At 37.1% G+C, this 20,677-nt stretch overlaps 1 protein-coding gene across 1 annotated transcript in view; it reads left to right on the forward strand.

Annotated features, from left to right (window-relative positions):
• The first annotated feature begins 300 nt into the window (after positions 1 to 300).
• kra (basic leucine zipper and W2 domain-containing protein kra) overlaps positions 301 to 20,677 on the forward strand; it is a 236,988-nt gene continuing 216,611 nt past the window's right edge. Inside the window, exon 1 of the mRNA XM_089239488.1 lies at positions 301 to 447. The gene's annotated coding sequence lies outside the window, so the exon portion shown is untranslated. The remainder of the gene's footprint in view (positions 448 to 20,677) is intronic.

Consider the following 20,677-nt stretch of genomic DNA (forward strand, 5'->3'; position numbering starts at 1 on the left):
TTTTGGCGATAATTGGCAATGTCCTGTATTTTCCCGTATTTGGAATCCTAATGTCCCGTATGTCTTTCGAATAAATATGGTCAGCCTATTTGTGACGGAAAGCACAACAATCGTACGATATTTACAGGAATTATCGTAAATCAAAAACAAAAAGCGACGTGATTGGCTGAATAGGGCTCTCCACTGAAAAAAATCGTGTAATCGCGGTGCATGTGCGAAATATGCTACGAGGGAAAAAAAAATCCTACATGTCCCGTTTGAAACGGGACGTATGATATTGGAAAAATTCGATGAATCGCCGGCTTGGTGTTCTATTCCCCGCCATCTTCCCAATCTCTAGATAACCAATCCCCAGTTAGACATTCAATTCTTTTACACGTTGACGGTGAAAGAGGAACGGTGGTAGAAAATAACTTCGCAGTGTTTTAGATCCGTATAGGAGTAAGCGTGAGTAGATAAATTTATTTTTTTTCTATAAGAAAACCAGAAAATAAAACTTAATCGAAGTTTTGTTACTTTTTTCAGAAACTAGCGAAGAAATATGCTCATACTTATATAAACGTCTGAATTCTAAGTCGATTAGCATATCAGTTTTGTGTTATCAAACCATGAGCAGTTCTTTGAACCGAATGTCCTATTTGATTTGTTTTTGTAATCGTTCGATTCGTTTCGCGAAACTTTTCATTTCAGTGCATCGTTTATTTTTCCTCTAGACTTCGTATCCCTATTTATAGGAGCAGGACCACATAACAAATATCAAGTTTCGATGTTTAGCCGAATAGGCTACCTTGGACTTCGGTTTTTGTCCAGTAATCCATGTGAAAGTGAGCTTGGATATTTCCTGAATGAGAAAGTTGTTCGCCAGACTTTTCTATTTCAATTCAGCACTGATTGTTTTTCTTATTCATGATTAAAGTTATATATCTTCACACTGAGGAAAATCTCCAGATTTTGGTTCATATTTTACAATACTTCCTCTCATATATTTATAAATAGAACGTTAAATTCCCAATTTATTGTATACTTGTTTCTTGGCTTTTTTTCATTACCCGACCTAATTTGACACTATTTGCTAGGGTTACCGCTAAACAAAAAGAATACCCGATGATGATTTAAAATGTTCCAAACGATGGTGTTGGCAGTGTATAGCCGTTTTTGCTTGGTCAAAAGTTTGGCGATGTAAAGGTATATCATATATTGAGAATTGACCCCAGAAAACAAAGCAAGCTATCCAAATTTCTCAAGAGACAATTCTATTCTATTTCTTAAAAATGGTCTAAAATCCACCCCACACGACTTTGTATCATCAAGTAAAAATTTTACAGTCATAAATTTAATGAATCTTATATTAGGAAATTTGTAATTATATGATTTGTGTCACTGATTGATTGAATGCCAGAACTTGGTCCATTGTAGAGATCTCTTCTAGTCCATTTGGCAGTCTGGGACAAGTTTTGTGTTACTGTGTTCATGGTCCCCCCCACATCCTGGAGCAGGGTCCCTAGGCTTGGATCCTTTATGGGCCTGCCGGTCATACTTTCCACGGGCCCTTCTATAGTTAATTTATAGCATGAAAAAGCAAAAAAATAATTGTCCCAAGCCTCAGGGCTGGAACCCTGTCAGCCCCACCCATGTGAGGGCCATGTCAGTATTATAGTGGTTTTTTAATAAGTTTTGCCACTTACGGCTCCCTTTCCCAAGGCATCGTTCATCGGTGGCTCTGCAGAATTGTTTGTCAAAAAAAAAAAAAAACCATTAGGAAAACACTGAACAGGAACATCGGAACATCAATAGGGGCTCACTGTCATGTCTGACAAACATCTGTGGCGCTTGTAGGTAGGGTTACCTGATCTGAAACGAAGCCTCCTGCTCTGTTGGTATTGACTCATCTATTTTACAACAGATTGCACCAGTATATTGCAAAATGACAACTATCATTTCTTTCTGCTTTAGATCTCTCAAAGCAAATTATGCCAAATACAGTGGCATATCTCAAAATAATCTCTGGGAGAATTCAAAGAAAAATGTGTAAAACATTGAGAGATGCAGTTGTACTCTAATTTACTTGGGTCCAAGAACCCAGGTTATGGTAAAATCTGGGTTTTTCTCGAGGGAAAGTGAGTCTCGAAAAAAATTGAAATGTGGTTCCTCTCCCATCATTCACGGGCATCCCTGTGAATCAAATAATTCATTTCTAGAAACATGTAATACTATTAATGTTCATTGAAAAATTAACTAGCTGTTATGACTAGGTTCTTTTGCTTCTATTTTCCAGTGATAGAGAAAGCTTTCTTGCAAAGACATCTATTAACACTGAGAATTTAACACTTGATAAATCTGAAACAAATATAATTAAGCTACGTGCATTTATATATTTCCTAAGTATATTTTCCTAATTTATATATTTCCTAAGTGCTCTTCTGATTAATTTCTTTTTTTTCCCTCATTTCTTTAATGTATTTTTCTACTGGGTACATGGAAGACCGAAAGAGAACTTTGAAAACAAAACTTCTGCTATCTGTAATGCATTTTCATTCTATTTCTTTTTTTTTCTCCTTTCTTTAATGTGCGATGAGGAGAAGGTTATCAAATTTATTGCTGATTCATTAAATAGAGATCTTCCAAATTCACTGTTAAAACCTTTTACTTGAAGTGGTTAAAGTTTGTTAAAACCTTTTACTTGAAGTGGTTAAAGTTTGTTAAAACCTTTTACTTGAAGTGGTTAAAAATTGATGCTTGTCTCATATAAATCCTTGCGTAGCTATTTCCCCTCCTTGATGGTCTACAACTCTGATATACCACCATGTAACTCCCACATATTTTCACATCTGAATCTGGGAGCGAGGACTGGACGATATTAAAAATGTTAGATTGTTGTATATCGTCAACCTTGAATTATGATTTACATATATCGATATGCAGGCGTCCACTCAAAGAATTTGTAAAAGTAGGACGGAAGGGGAGGCAGCCCACCTAAGACAACAAAACTTCATGGGGATGGGGGAAAAAACTCAAATTTTTCTTATTTTGAAAAAAAATTAAATCAATTTTTTCATAGCACTTTCAGTATCCTATACGATTGATCAGAGAGAAACCAAAATGACAGAAATGACTTGGTAACAAAAACAGCTTTTGGTGTAAACAGTGCACTAGCAACCACAGATAATTCTCTTGTCTCAACTCACAACATACATATATTACATTCTTTTCTTGAGTCTTCTACAGTCCATGTTGTCAACTTTCTTCCACATTTCACATCAAATCATTAAGGTATGTAAGTTTTAAGAATGACGTGCTTTCGAGACCATTTAAAAGCACAATGCAAAATATTTCGATCGCAAGGTGTAATGACCCGGATCGTATTACTATGTTTTCCATCTTTTCTTTAAAAAGATTAGTTTACATTTTACTGTTCAATTCCAGAATCATCGTTTTTGATAAATGAAGCATTTTCATTTCTAGCTCTTTGCTATGTGCATTATAAATGCTAAGCATTGTTTATGCCTCTGCATGTGTTAAAAATACAGAAAACAATTGAATGTTATTGGGCAGCATTTGAATCACCAAACCTAGAATAGGTTTATGTATCCAACTGTTTTGTTATGCAAACTTTTTTTTCACCTATGTATAAAATGTGCACCTTAATTTTGAATGATGAATGTTAGTCGCTTTACATTGAATAGTTTAAGACCATGAAGTAGTGAGTACAATATTATTTCTATCCAGATAGAAGTTTTTAATGACTACTCAAAACATTGACACAAAATGAGTTTTTGAACTCTCAAACTAAGCAAGAGACAAATAAACCACATGTCCCACACACAGCCCTACCCTCAAATGACCTGAAAAAATGATACAATCTTTGCTTTGGGAGATAATCAATCAATACAATCTATTATAGAAAGGAACATGCATGATGAAAGCTAAAAAAAGTTTTATTTAATGCAGAATTTGAGTGAATGTCATAAGAGGATAAAGGGAGGAACCCCCCCCCCCCCCTGTTTGATAATCAGATATTTACTTATGGTCAAAATGACATAGAGATATCATTATGTTACTATTTCGTACTTTTTGGTAAACTAAAATTTTCTATGTTTTCATCTTATTTTTTTTTTTAAATCTTGTCAACAAAATTTGTGTAACTATTTTCAAATGAATGGGAATCATTAAAATGTTACAAAATAATACAAATGTAGTAGATTACAACTTTTACTTCGGTAAAATCATTAATTGCATAGCTTATTAAGGTTATTTTAGAGATGTAAAGTTCTCTACAATAATCTTCAGAAGTATATTCTCATCCAGGAGAATATTTGAAAATATTCTCTGGAGGAATTTCTATTATAAATAACTTAAATTAAAAGAATATTCTTGTAAGTTCTTGATCAGAATAGTCTTGTTATTTATAATATAGTTATATATAATATCCTTGAGAATATTGTTAGGAAGGACAGTGCCGTCTTAATGCATGGGCCCACCCGGGCACCTGAAGAGAAGAGGGGCCTCACAAAAAAGATTTGAAATATTCTAGAATTTACCTGGTAGGGCCTCAGAAAAACCACTTGGCCCTGGAGCCCACGATGCTCTTAAGACAGCCCTGAGATTACTGGGGAATATCAACAGTAACAATTATTCTCAAGTTATTAATAAGTCCTTCAGAATATTCTCCAGTTATGGAAGTCTTTCTAGAGAGTAGTCTCAAGAATATATGTAATAACATGTATTATAATAATCTCTAAATAGTTTGCTTATCAAAAAGAAAATTATCCTCATTTTCTAGTAATTTATAATGGTACTCCGAGAATATTCTTTGTCCCCGTCAAGAAGACTGGAATACTGAACTCCGTATGAACTCCATCTAAAATTTGTTAAGCGTTCATGATTAATTTTGACAATCTAGAATTGTGGATAATAGTAGTATTATTATGTCAGAGATGCCACTGTACTCTAATTTACCTGGGTCCCGGGACATTTGAAAAATCTGGGTCCTTTTTGAGTGAAAGTGGATCCCTCTCAAAAAAAATTATCTTGAAAAAAAAATTGTCCTTCACCCCACTGACGCTTAGAAATTGTAAGTTTTTATTCTTACATTATCAGCCAATCGGAATCAGGCTACTGTGAAAAAGTGTACCTCCTGCTGTTATGTTTGGCAACTTATTGCCAAACACCAGCGTCTATTAACGATATCTCTATTTTGTCATTACGTCTCATTTGCTCACACGATAATATTGCAATATAATTTAACAATACTATAATATAATGATCATAATAATAATGATATATTATATAATAATTGACATGCAATAAATACAGTGGCTTGCCCAAACACAAGTTCTATGTTTGATTTCATATTTATCATTATGAACCAATAACAAAGGAATGGGTCGACACTCTATGAATCAATAAATGATAGCAGGGCGCTCGCTTCGTGGGCCGTTACCATTGTCAACTTGATGCAACTGAACCACATTTGGATTAAATAAACGATAACTTATTATACGGGGGTGGTCCCCATTCCCCTGTATCGCCAAGTTTGCTGTGTTTGGGAACAACCCCCCACCCATTCCCGTGCATCTGACAATTTGTGGTGAATTATAATATAATAAATCGTATTTATCCTGTGCAATGGTTAAAAGAAATTAAATGTAATAAGAGATTAAATTTTTCAAACGAAGATGTTAGGGGAAAAAAATTGGACGCGTTCGAAGGGACTCGAACTCATAACCTTTGTTTTAAGTGTCCCGTGAACTTCCCACTGTATCAATGGTGGTTGTTGAGATGAAGTTGAATTTAATATATCCATTATTAAATGTTGCCAGGAAATATGGTGGCGCCAAATGGATTAAAAGTTGCTGCTGCTTGCGGTCTGCTGTGACGTTTCTATGATAATGTGGAGATCTCGGAATTTCTAAGTGCTACACCCCCCCCCCATAATGCATTGGTATTTCTGAATTTTCTACCAGCATGCCTCAGGTTTTTGATCGCCTGTTTATATTTCTTCATTGAGACTGAGCTGTGGGCCATGTTCTGCTTAGGAGAAAAAGGTATCTGTGAATCAAGTAGTTCATTTCTAAAAACATGTTCTATCCAAAGGTTCATTTACTTTCATTGTCTACTAGTAGGAAAAGCTTACAAAGAAGCTCATTAGCACTGAGAATTTAACGTATCGAATTCTGCACCTAAATCTAAATGTAATAATGTAATAAATCTAAAACAAATATACAGTTGATCCTGCTTATAATGTTCCTCCAATTTATAAAGTTTTTTACTCTGTACAACTTATTTCCGTGGTCTATAACAACAATAAGTAATTCTCATTAAGATTGAACATTTCAAGTGTTTGCAACATTTTTTATAACGGTTTTTTGAAAAACGTTATATGCAGGATCCACTTTAATTAACAGTTGGAGGAACACATATATTTACTAATAAATCAATCTATAAATTCCCTTCTGATTGATTTTACACTTCGTTAAGAAGTCTTAGCACTTTCAATATCTTCCAGGGTTCGCACATCCTTACAAACTCCTTAAAAACTCCTAACTTTTCATTTCCCTCTGGAAGGGCCCTTATAACTCCTTACTTTTTGCAGCCATGCCTGAAAAAGTCTTTTTTTTTTCTCTGAAGGGATGATATTTCTTAGAATAGGCATTCCCCACGGTGATGAATAGCATTGCCTAGAAAAATAAGAGGAAACTTCCCCCGAATATAAAGAGGAAGAAAAGAGAAAAAAAAACGCTCTCTCCCATTATAATAGGAAATGTGAAAGCAGGGGATGGGATTAGAGCATCCAATGGTTGTGCATACCTGCCAACCATTACGATTTGGTCGTACTTGATAAATTAATACGATTATACGCTTTTGCTTCTAAAAATGTGATTTTTTACTGAATCGCTAGTTTTGACGTGTTTTCCTGCCTATGTCGCAAACTGGTCAGTGTTGGAAATCGATGGTTCGTAGAAGGACATCACTCCGCTGAACCAGTAGCCGAAGATTTCCCCATGCCCAGTGGTGAGAAAGTTTTTACTTATGCGGCGAAACGATGTCTCGAACCTCCTATATTACGCAGTATACTGGGTGCTGACCTCGCAGCTTTCCTATTTTTGCCGCAATCATCTTTTTTTTTTTTTTTACTGCATTTCTCTCCTACTATTCCTATTTTATCCCTCCTTCCCATTTGCTTACAGCCAATATCTCACTACGAAAATTCAGAGAAACTGCAAAATGTCACTGCTTTCCGCAGTTTTTTTGACGTGTTTTATTCACATTACAACTCGCTACTGAAAAAGAAGAAAGGAAAAGAAATTTCGAGTAAGGGACGACGCCAGACGACAAACGTATCTTTTCGCCGCCGCGCCTTAAAATGCTAAAAACTGAAGTCCAGTAGGGAAAGGGAATCTGTTTCGCAGATTGGTTGCCGTAATTAAGAAGGCAAAAAAGAAAAGGAACAGGCTCTATCCACACACAAGAGATTCCATGAGAGAGAATGTAACGTAATGTAATGTAATAATGCCCGTAACGAGCGTTCATCCCTGAAGCCAGGTTTTCCTAGGAGTAGGCTTTTTGCGCCGCGTGAACCTAACTGGATCATTTCGTGTCTGCAAAAATGAGTTACATAATGACGTTACGCATTTGCATTTTCCAAGTGCGGCGCATCAGCTCAGGACGGCTATATAGTATATGACCCTGGCGTCATCTGCTCTATCGGCTGCATGCTCCGGTTTAAATGGAAGAGACACAGCACAAAAAAGAAGGGAAGATCGCTGTGAAACGCGCAGCACACGACGCTTAACTCTCCCAGAATCAGTCTGCCAATCACGCCTGACGTAAAGCGATGTCGTGAGCTGTATTGCGCTCTGTAGGAAAATAGTCGTACTGCTTTTCATATTGATGAATAGATGGCGTGTCGCGCTGGGTGATTCACGTTGCGCATGGCATAGAAAACCTGCTAGTAAAACCCAGCTTTTAAAAGTGACAGCCCGAGCCACGTCTGGTTTTACAGGTGGGGGGGGGGACGAGCCGATCATCCGCTATAGCTGAATCCACTTTTTTTAACCTTCAGAAAATAACTTTCGGGTATCTTTATGTTAGGGGTCATTCAAGTATTACGTCAGCATGGATTGGGGGGGGGGGGATTTTCGATTTGCTGACTTGATGACGTGGAGGGGAGGGGGTTGGGATAATGATTGTCATCAACCACCCTCTTTAAAAAATATGAAATATTCTTAATGGCGTCTTACTCGGTGCGCGAAAAACGAGTAAAACTTTTCACTAGTTTGTGGACACCTGAACTAACATTCTCCCTATTGAGTCTCCTACAGAGCCACTCTATTGATCTTCAAATACTTAGCGGATCCAAATGCTCTGGAGCTGTGTCGTACGTCATATAAGTGTTCCGTGATTATGCCGCAGATCATTGCATTTTTAATTGGGTTGCTGTATTTTTGAAATATGACATCCATATTTTTATGGGCATCTTTTTCTTAGCCACCGCGTTGGACATTTTGCCTGTTGTGGCGTTTTATTTGTATCTCTCTGGCAGAAGTGGCCACAGCTCAAGCAAGATAAAAACAAAATTTATTGCAAACTCAGTACATCACTTCCGATTTCTTTAAATCATTTTAATACTATATACTACCGCAACTCTCTTCTTTCTTACTACACTTCTCAATACCTAATCTTGATCATCATGCTCTGTTACTGTTCAAATTTGTGTTCTCTTGTCGCTTGTTACTTGCGCATACAGTCACGGCATATCTCTTCCTTTTCAGCTGAAATTCCTACCAATCATACCCTTTATTCTGAAAGTTGAAATCTTGGAAACATTGAAATAGAAATTAAAGAAAAAAGACATTTAAATGAAAATCAATTCACATGTGGGCTTGTTTTGTTTTTCTGTGGGCTTCTTTTATTGTCTAGTGGTGCAATTTTTTTTTCCGGAGGGGGTGTGGCCCTATGACTCCTTAAAAAGTCCTTACTTTTCATTTTGAAAATTTTGTATGAACCCTGAAGAGTTGCTGCAAATATAAATTTTGTAAGAAAAATCTTTGTCGGCTGTGGTTTTTATTTTGAATAATTGGAGAGGGAATGAATATCACTTTTATAATTTTTATAATTTATGTGATGCTGTTACGAGTTATATTTTTGACTAATACTTGAAGGTTTTAGACCACTTTGGTGACGACAGAAAGCATGTCTGTGGATTGATTATTTTATGAATTCTTATGATGTCGGGTAACAAATCAAAACATGTAATTTTTTAACCACTTCTACATCTATATTTTTGGGAAGAGGGAAAGTTTGTTTGCAAATTGAAAATAAATTTGCATATGTGCCCCGCCCTTTTTTTTTTGCTGTAAAACTTGTAAGTTATGAAGTTTGCCACGACTCCTTAAAAACTGCTTGAAACTCCTTAAAAAGTTCTTAAAAACTCCTTACTTTTCATTTTGAAAATTTTGTATGAACCCTGTCTTCTGATCAGGGTTGCGGTTTTCGACATCCAAAACTGGTTTTGGACAGGACACGTGGGAAAAACTGTCTGAAACTCTCCAAAACCTCCAACTTTCAAAATGTTATGTGGAAACCTTTGGTTTTTTTGGTTTCTTTTCCATGATACTAACATATTAAAAAATAATACTAACAGAAAATAAAAACTAAATTAAAAATAGTTCAAAAAGGTGTCATTTGGTTTTTTTCCTAAGTTAATTGTTTCACCAAATTTATGGTTTCAGGCTGGAAATCTGATAGTAAATTAATATCACTCGTATGTAACTGTTTAAATAAACTGTTTTCAATTTTTTAGTTTGTAAATGTTATTTCTATTTCACATCTTATTTTTCATGTATGATTAGGCCTATGAAGCGGGTACTGTATTTAGGACAATGCTTGTCCAAAACCCTGCGGAATATCTCCAAACATTTATCTTTGAAAAATACATTATATTGAAGGTACTAAATGCGCATAGTCAGTTATAAAAATCATTGCAGTATTGTGAAACTAAACACAAATATTATTTTTTATTAGATACCAATATAATGATGTGAATAAATATCAATGTTGTAGTGTTTATTTAATGCAAATTGTTCTATTTATCAAATTCAAAAAGTTATGATTTATTTTTTCAAACAATGTCACTTAAAAATTGAGCCTCGGAAAAGTCATCAGCATTATTTTTTGATAAATTTCGACATTTTTTTTTCTCAAAGTTTGAGATATGCAAATAATATTTCACATGGTTAATAAGGATGGTAAAAGCAGCAAATAGAAAAAAATTCATTGAAATCTGAGACTATGTGTTATTTTGGCATTTTGCCAGGTGATTTGATATGGAATGACCCCGCTATTAAACTTTAATATTTAACTGAAAAAAAATAACAGGATGGGGAGAATGGTAAAAAGGTTAAATTCAATGGATAACTTATTAAATTTAATTTAAAATTTCAAAACCTTTTTAACTAAGAAAACTTTACTTTAAATCATAGTTTCCATTCTGTTTCATTGGTTGTTTTTGGAAGACGTAGCGGAGTAGACAAATTAGCTTATGAAAAGCTTATCGCCAACAGGATGTCACGGAAAGCCAAAGGTTTTCATTCGCCAAGAACTCTGTCCATGCGGTCATGTTTTCCTATGGCATCACGCAGTTCAAGCCCCACTACGACCACCATACGATGGGCTTTTTCCAGTTGTGGACAGAAGTGATAAAATTTTTTTCCAGGGCTCCCACTCGTCCTACTTTTCCTACTTTTTGGTAAAATGTCCTACTTTTGTCCTACTTTCTAGTTTTTGTCCTACTTTCTAGTTTTTGTCCTACTTTTCCTACTAAATCCTATAGACAAAATTTGTGTAATTGATTTTAATTGAGCAGGAAATCATTGATATATTACAAATGTTGAAGAATGCAATTAATGATTCTGCCAAAGCAGTTATTTTTAAGATTATTTGGAGGGGGGTGTGTGTATGCGGACCATTTGATTAATTTTTCATTTGCTTAGTTTGAGGGTTCAACAAGTATAGTAGTCATTAAAAACTTCTGTCTGGATGGGAAAAATAATTTTGTATTTATTACTTCGTGGTCTTGGACAGTAACATTCATCATTCAAAATTATGGTGCAAATAGGTGAAACAACAGTTTGCATTTCAAGGGGGTTACCCTCCCCCATCCTACTTTTTATTCTTGCGTTTTCCTATTTTTTCTCATTTTTTGAGTGGGATCCCTGGATTTTCAAAATCAATAAAAATGGTAAAGACATCCATCGATCAAGTCAAACCTTCCATTCTTCTAAACGACGAACCTACAGAATCAAGAGACAGCATAACGACAGCGCAGCCTTCATAGATTCCGGTGGAGCAACCACAGGAGGCCCAGAATGGCACACAGGTATGAAGATAATCCTAATCTTCATACCTGTGTGCTGTGTGTTGGGGAATGCGAGAAGCCAATTTCGTTCTGCTCAGTGTCGCCCAATTCGAAGCATGGACCTTCATCTATTTGGGCTCATTTGGAACCGATTTTGAAAGTGATGAAAGCATATGAAATAAATGTTGTTCACTTTTTTTCTGATGGACCTTGTACTCAGTGCAAACAAAAGAAATTTTTTTTTTCGAATTTCCTCATAGGGTGGATGTTTTCCAGATGTCATAAAAGTCTGGAATACCTTTCATATTGTCTATATAATTGTTGAAAAAATAACTATTTAGAATAATTGTGTGCTTAATCTAAGTTTAACATTTCTGTCCACTCTGTTACAGGAAGCATTTTTGCAGTTCACAGGCAAGAATTAAAAAGCACTTCAAACTAAAATTTTTATAAGTTATCAACCCATTGTCTGCTAGAAATAAAATGTAATTTTAAGTAGTTGAAAAAATGTAAAAAATAAACTTTTCTATGTGCTATTTCGAAAAAAATCATGAAAAGCGATCAAAACGACAGAAAAAAAAGTTGAACTTTTTTTTCAGCCTATGTGTAAGAAATAACCTGATTTCATTATTTTAATGGAATGTACTTACATATATATATAAATTTTTTTTTTTTTTCATATGAAGTATCTTAGTTATTTAAAGTTATATATATCTCATTCTTACAACATTTTCTAACCTTTGGCTACTTTCTGATGCTCTATCTTTAACAAATTCATGAATAAGGATTGCATCACACATCTAAATGTAGTTGTGTATTATCTCACAGGGTTTCTTTTTCCCTTCACAATACGTTTTTTAGTCAGCAGCTTTGAATTTTGAGGTATTTTGCTTCCTCTGATTAAATATGTCATCAGAATAGTCAGAATACTGCTTTTAAGAGTTCATATACCCAAGATTATCAATCACTGATAGCATCCCTGAAAGGAAACACTTATGTTTTATGAACAGTGTGTAGATGTAATTTCTCTATTCTTCATGGAAAGACTGACATTCAATTATATTCTGCTCGGGGACAATGCACAACCTGCCTGGGGAGGTTGGAACTTTTTCTTAATAAATGGGGTAAAAACATTTTTATGAAGTTTTTTTTTTTCCCTTTGATCAGGTCTAAGACTAGGGGGCACCCCTCTCGGGAGATAATCTGGGTATTTCTGGATTCCAAAAGTTTGCACATCTAAGTGAATTACTGCTTATCCTTCAGAAGCAGCTACAGTAGTGACACCATCATGCTAGGGGCAGGTGGTCCTATAATCCAATAGACAACAGCTGTCCTAGGACAGACTATAGTCTGTTTCAGGTTAACTTTGCAGTGAAGAGGAAGCTACGAGGGAACCTCATCACTTGTTGCTATGGCAACAAAAGCCTTTTAACCAATGTATCGATGCGCTGCCTGGGTAAGGTATGGACGATTTCTAGGATACCGCGAAAATGTCGTTGTGGTTGCTATAGATTTTTGGATAATGGTAACCAATATTTTTTTCTAATTTAAAAATTTCAAACGAAGAAACATCGGTTCAAAACGATATTTTTCCTTTTTTTTTCACAAAATCATTAAAAAAATTGAAATATTCTGTATAAATGATCATCATAAAACTCAGATTTATGGGAACTTTATTTTGCGGCGGCGGAGTACACTCTCTACCTTTCTCTCCACTGCAAAGTTAACCTGAAACGAACTATAGTGTACTAGTAGTTACATTACCTCACATACATTTTCATTTTCTTTCCCATAAGAAGTTGCACATCTCCTACTGTATATCTCCCAGTCTTAATATTTAATAGTTGTTTTTTTTTTTATACTGTCACACACACACTGTTAAGCCTAGTTAATCAAGGTTTTACTGTATAGTAGTAACAGATTTATGAAAAGTAATCAGCTATATACAGGGTGGTTATAATTGAAGTTTCAATTCCAAAACTACAATAAGTACTGATCAGAATGACTTGAAAATTTGCATGGATACTCCTGAAGCAATGGAAGTTTCATTTGCAAAAAAAGTGCAAAATGTGCAAGTAGATAATGCTGTACTTGGCCAGCAGTATAATCTAGTTTTGCAACCACATTTCGGCACTTCCACATCACCAGTGTGTGAATAGAACTTCTATCAAGATGCACATTGCAGTACCAGCAGAGCAGCTGCTGAAGACCTATTTTAACAATAACAGGATGCACGACACCTGGCTGGCCGTCAGTTAACCTGACCTTAACCCTTGCAACTTCTGGCTGTGGGGGAGTGATTGGATTGCAAACTAGGTGAATTGCAAGCTTCAGCGCATCCCCTATATGTTAGAGGTTTCTCAGGAATATTAATGTGGGGACACATTTGGTTTAATAAAGGTGAATTGCAAGCGCATCCACATCGACCATGGCATACGCTGATCTGTTGTTGAACAATTTTTGTTTCACCTCATAGCCAGAACACGGTAGACAACATATTTAACATTTCTTGAGTAAGTTGTAGTTATTTGTTCAATTACTTCATAATTCATGGAAACATCACAAAAAACGAAGTCGTGCAATACTATAATTAAGTTATCGTTTTGCCATGACTGGCTATACTTTCCATTTTGCAAGCAAATTTCTCATGTGTTGGATGATATCATTAATTTTACATTTTTAAATATTTTTTTCCCTTTACCAAATAAAATTCCATTTCTTCAGGAATATTCATTTCAATTTCAATTCATTCTGACAATCGTTCTTTTTTTTAGTGTTTTGATATCAGAACCTTAGTTATAATCACCACGTATATTGTAAATCATCGCTAATTAATCTGCATTATTTGTGCTTCATTAAATACATTATAATCACTTAATTTTATCATAGTTTTTGCAAAATAGTTTCCTAATTAAGCATACTGTAAGTAACTGGAGTAACAGCTTTATATTATATGATTAATAATAACATTAAAAGAATTTTCAAACACACAGTAATCCATCCAGTTAAGCAAAAAATAATGAAATTGCAAAAGTTGGTTTTTGCTAAAATGTAAGAAATATTTATTAATTAATATGGGAATAGCAGACCTCGCAGCGCTCCTATTTTTCCTACTTTTTAGAAATGCCCTCCTATTTTCCTACTTTCGTCGCAGTCGTCCTATTTTATTCCAATTCTTTCCTGCTATTCCTATTTTATCCGTTCCTCCTTTTGTTTACAGCCGTTGTCTCACTACGAAAATTCCGAGAAACCGCAAAATGTCACTGCTTTTGGTCCCTCTTTCACGTGTTTTATTCACATCCCAACTCGCTACTGAAAAAAAGAGGGGAATTTTTTTTTTCAGTTCCATTGGAGCAGGGGACGACGACAAGTGTATCTTTTCGCCCCCGCACCGCACCATATAGTCAAAGTGCTAAAAACTGTGAGGAAAGTCCAGTGAGGAAAGAGAATCTGTTTGGGAGATCGGTTGTCATAAATAAGAAGGTAAAAAAAGTGGGGGGGGAGGTTAGGGACAGGCTCTATCCACACACAAGAGGTTCCATGAGAGACTATAGGTTTCTCTCTCTGTATCTCGTAATGAGCGTTCAAAGCCGTGTTTTCCTATTAGGCGTTTCGCGCCACGCGAACCGAACTGGATCATTTCACGTCAGCAGAAATGTGTTACATAATCACGCTACGCCTTTGTTTTAAAAGCGTGGCGTATCAGATCAGGGCGGCTATATTGTAGTATATGGCCCTGGGGTCAGCTACTCTATTGGCTGCATGCTCCGGTTTGACGGAAAGGGAAAGAGCACAACAAAAATGAAAAGATCGGTGAAACGCGCGGCACACGACGCATTCAACTCCTTCAGAAGCAATCCGCCAGTCAGGCCCGACGTAAAGTGTTGTCGTGAGCCGTATTGCGCTCTGTAGGAAAACAGCAGTGCCTTATTTATTGGTGTGGAGACGCCGTGTCGCGCTGGGTGATTCACGTTGCGCACGGCATGGAAAACCTGCTCATAGGAACAGGTTTCTACAGTGGGCGCATCGGGAAAACTGATTGGTCAAAAAACCTGAATTTCAAGTTTTTAACCAATCAGCGTTTTCACGCTGCACACGGCGCAAAAGTTCTATTCCTAGGAAAAACCCGGCTTTACGGGGCAGAGCCCGAGCAACATCTGGTTTTATGGGGGGTTTTTTTAACCTTCAGAAAAATATCTTTCAGGTTTCTTTATTTTCGGGGTCATTAAATTATTACGTCAGCATAGATATGGGGGGGGGGAGGTTGAATGATGCTTACGTCATCAACCTCCTTTTATAAAAATATGAAATATTCTTAATGGCATCTTACTCGGTGTGCCAAAAACGAGTAAAAGTTTTCGCTAGTTTGTGGGCACCTGAACTTCTCCCTACTGAGTCCCCTACTGAGCCACTTTAGTGATCTCTAAATACTTAGCGGATCCAAGTGCTTTGGACCTGTGCCGCGCGTTATACAAGTGATCCATGATTATGCCGCGGATCACTTTAGTAAATCTGGGAATGGGCCGCGGATAACTTAAGTGACGTAAAACCGCACTGGTGGCCGCGCCAGTGCTCTAAAACTATGCCACAAATCACTCAAGGGATCTCTAAATGTGCCACGGTTCTCTTAAATGGTCTTAAATTGTGTCACGGGTCACTTAAGCGATCTGTGAATGTGCCACTTGGTTCATTTTTGCAAAATTAGGTTTGAGAGGGGCAGGCCAAGTGTTTACCGCGGGTCAAGGATTACCTATGGGCTTAGAGGTAGGGTCGCAATGAATTTCTTAAAAATAAATTTTGAGTTCTTAGCTTTCAAATAATATTGAAATTAACAAAATCATTATAATAAGATATTTTCTTTAAAATTTTTTATTAAAAAATATATTTTTGATCGTCTGGGGGGGGGGGGGGGGCACGTGCCCCCAACCAAGATCTCCCCTCCCACGTAAGTCTCTGATCCCACCACTATGCGTTAGGAGGTAAGAGGCAGAGCGCTGACGAAATTTTGCTGATAGGGGGAGGGTCAGATTTTTGCTGACTTCCTAACAAGGGGGGGTGCGGGTCAAAAATCGCTGAAACTTTGCTGCCGTAATACTTGAACGGCCCCTTATTTTAAGCATGTGCTCAACCCACTTCCTAAATGTGGCGTGCCTCAAGTGGCCTCTGTACACTTGCGGATAAATTAAGTGGCTCGCGGCATTTTTCCAGATCACTCAGGGGCTTCCGGCGCCTTCTTACTTCAATTAAGTGACCCGCGGCACATTTACAGATCACACAAATAATCTGCGGCGCTGTTCTAGATCTCTTAATTAAGTGGCCCGCGACACGTTTTAAAATCAATGAAGTGGCCCCACACTCTTGAAAAGGTTGAGTTAAATTGTAATATGCCGCTAGTCATTCAGGTGGTCTGAAAGTGTGCCCGGACCGTTTGAGTCATCTGGAAATGTGCCGCGGGCCGCTTCAGTCATCTGGAAATGTGCCACAAGTCACTTGGATAATCTGAAAGTGTGCAGCGGCCACTTGAATAAAATAATCTAAAATAATCACTAAAATCACACAATAGTAGTAATAATAATCAATCTAATAATCACTAATCGCCACTGAAATAATCTATAAAAAGTGCATCAAGCCACTTAAAGTGTTAATGTATTGCAGATCATTAGGTGATCTATGTGCTGCGAGCCACTCAAGTGATCTCAAAGCGTGCCGCTGAAATGATATGTAAATGTGCCTCCAGCCGCTTAAGTGAACTGGGGGTTTGTAGCGGGTCGCTTAAGTGATTTGGAAATGTGCTTGGTGTCACTTAAATGATCTGGAAATGTGCGTGGGGTCACTTAGGTGATCTGGTCATTTGATCATTTTTGTCGCATCGCTGTCATTTTCTTCTGAGGGCTAATTAGACCAGACCTACAATTTATTGCTGATTCCGAACGGCAGGCTTGTTTTTTATACTCGTCGATAGGTTGGTGCGCTAACCCCTCGATGGGAACTCCCTGCGGTAGCAATTTTTTTCTGTGGTCATGTCGCCGTTTATGTTGTACCCCTGTGTCAGGAAAGTTTTCTGACAAGGACGAACCGGGTATCGAACTCGCGACACCTCTAAACATCCTTTGGTACTTCAGGCGAGCACCTTATCGACCTGGGCTACCGCACCCTAGGTGATCTGGAAATGTGCTTGAGGTCACTTAAAAAAAGGTGATCTGGATATATGCTTTGGCAGCATAAATGATCTGGAAATGTGCTGCTTGCCACTGAAGTAATCTGGAAATGAGTCCTACTTAAATGATTTGATGATCGCTCTTGAGCCACTTGTGTGGTTTTGTTTTTCGTCCTGGGCCACATAAGATAACTCTGAGGGCCATTGGTTAGCATGTGTGTTTTAAGGCATAACTAGGTTCGTGTGTATGCTATTGACGACGTTGTCTTGAAAGAAAAACATTCATGAACATAATACGCAGGCCATTCTAATCGTTGTGTCCTTTGGGTGTAATGTAACGCCAGGAGGTGTTGCGTCAAAAATGTTCAACATTTAGTAGAGAGTGGGCCATTTCATTGATTTTGAAATGTGGCGCGGGTCAGTTAAGCTGACCTGTAAATATGTCTGGGTCAATTGAGTGCTCAGGAACTGTGCCGCGGTGATCTGTAAATTTTCTGCGGGTCACCTAAATGATCTGGGAATGTGCAGCAGTATACTAAGAATGTGGAACTGATGCAGGTTACTTGAGCGTTCTTTTAAAAGTTTCATGGGTCTTGAATGCTCTGGAACTGTGCCACGGCGATCAGGGAATGTGCCGCGGGTCACTTGAATGACGTGTAAAAGTGCCACGAGTACTTGAGGGGTCTGGAACTCTGCCGTGAGTCACTTAAGTGATCTAGGAATGTGCCACAGTCATTTACGTGCAGTAGAACAGCAGCTGGGGTAACTTGGGTAATCTGGAACTGTGCCACGGTGATCTGTGAATGTGACGCGAGCCACTTGAATGACCTGAATCTGTGCTGCAGGGTTTCTTGAACGATCTGGAAGTGTCGCTCGGTTCATTTTTACAAAATATGATTTGAAGTTGTGAGCCACAACAGATCACTCCGGGGCCACATTCGGCCCGTGGACGTTAAGCATGCATGGGTTACATTTCTATGGCACCTAGACAGGTTTTTTTTCTTTCTTCGAAAAGCACAGGGAAAAATGGATCACGATCAATAGTTGGACTTTTCAAGTAACAGTAGAAATTTTATTAATTTCTTTTTAGTTTTGCTTATTTACATTGTTTTCAATACCACATTCTATGAAAATGAAAGATTTTTAAATTCATTAGAGAACTTGAGTTTCTTAAAATATCTATAGATAATACTATAATTAAAGTATATAAGGTGTGAATCTTAATGGCACAACATTTTTATATGCTATAATAATTTGGCAATTCCATTTTTTTCCTATTTTTCCTTTTTTTTTAATTTTCACTTCTAGGCCTGGAATAGTATTAATTACATTAATAAACATTTTATTTTGATTAATTATTAGAAGTTTGAATAATTTTTTAGAAATTTTATTGTTTTTAATGTTAATTGCTATTTAAAAACAAAAAAAATAGTTTATACCAAAACAGGTTTTTGGTTTTTTTCAAAAAACCTTTTTTTTTTTGCGTATATTTTATTGTATTATGTATAATTATTGTTTTATTATTGATTGAATGCTGTTTTTGTTAGTTATTTCAATGTGAATGACACTAACTGTGGAAGGAATTATCCAAGTTTCCATTATTTCCTACGGGGAAGTTTGATTCTCATAGCAAGCACGTTGGCGGAATGAATTAAGCTCTTAACCGAAGTTCCACTGTACTTTGCTCCTTCCAGTATTCCATCCAGAAAATTTGAATGTAAGCTATGGATTGAGTATATATCGGTGATCATCCTGTGGGAATTATGAAAGCTTTGAGTCGTCATTCATAAGCACTGTACATTTCTACCCTTGATCTGCGCCCAACTCCCTTCGCTGCGGGTAATAAAAATCCTGACAGGAAGCAGGAGGTGCGGCTTATACGGTGAAAATTAAATATTAATTTAATTGAATTACTAATTAAATATTTCAGGTGCTCATGGAGATACTGTAGCAGGGTTCGCACATCCTTACAAACTCCTAACTTTTCATTTCCCTCTGGAAGGGCCCTTATAACTCTTTACTTTTTGCAGCCACGCTTGAAAAAGTCCTTTTTTTTTTTTTTCTCTGAAGGGATGATCTTTCTTAGAATAGGCATTCCCCATGGTGATGAATAGCATTGCCTAGAAAAATAAAAGGAAGAAAAGATGTCGTCTTACTCGGTGCGCGAAAAACGAGTAAAACTTTTCACTAGTTTGTGGGCACCTGAACTAACATTCTCCCTATTGAGTCTCCTACAGAACCACTAGTGATCTTCAAATACTTAGCAGATCCAAATGCTCTGGAGCTGTGCAGCGCGTCATATAAGTGATCCAGGATTATGCCGCAGATCACTTAAGTAATCTGGGAATGTGCCGCGGATAACTTGAGTGATGTAGAACCGCACTGGTGGCAGGACTAGTGCTCTAAAACTTTGTCACATATCACTCAAGGGATCGCTTAATGTGCCACAGATCGCTTAAATGGTTTGGAATTGTGCCACGAGTCACTTAAGCAATCTGTAAATGTGTCACTTGGTTCATTGTTACAAAAATAGATTTAGGGACAGGCCACATAACGCCAGGGCCACATTTGGTCTGCACAGGCCGAATGTTTACCGCGGGTCAAGGGTTACCAAGGGCTTAGATAGGTAGGGTCGCAATGAATTTCCTGAGCAATTTCGGGTTCTTAGCCTTCAAATAGCATTGAAATTAACAAATTGATTATAATAGCATATAAAGATATTTTGTTTTGAAATTGTAAAAAATATTTTGTGTATTAAAAAATAAATTTTTGATCATCTGGGAGGAAGCCCCCAATTCAGATTCCACCAATAAGCGTTAGGAGGAAGGGGGCAGAGCGCTGACAGGGGGAGGGTTAGAGTTTTGCTGATTTTTTTTCTAACAAGAGGGGTGAGTTAAAAATTGCTGAAAATTTGCTGACGTAATACTTGAACAGCCCTTTATTTTAAAGCATACATGTGCTCAACACATGGCCTAAATGTGGCCTGCCTCAAGTGGCGCCGGTATACTTACAGATGAATTAAGTGGCTCGTGGCAAATTCTTACTTCCATTGAGCGGCCCGCGGCACATTCCCAGATTGTTTGAGTGATTTCCGGGGGGAGGAGGGAGGGGGGCTTTCAATCCAAGCACAACTCAGGTCTATTACCATCTATGGGCAATTTACT

The sequence above is a fragment of the Pholcus phalangioides genome, unplaced genomic scaffold, assembly GCF_987345545.1.
Source record: "Pholcus phalangioides strain wild (caught in Gottingen) unplaced genomic scaffold, Ppha-v1.0 ptg000011l_1, whole genome shotgun sequence".
Taxonomy (NCBI): Eukaryota; Metazoa; Arthropoda; class Arachnida; order Araneae; family Pholcidae; genus Pholcus; species Pholcus phalangioides.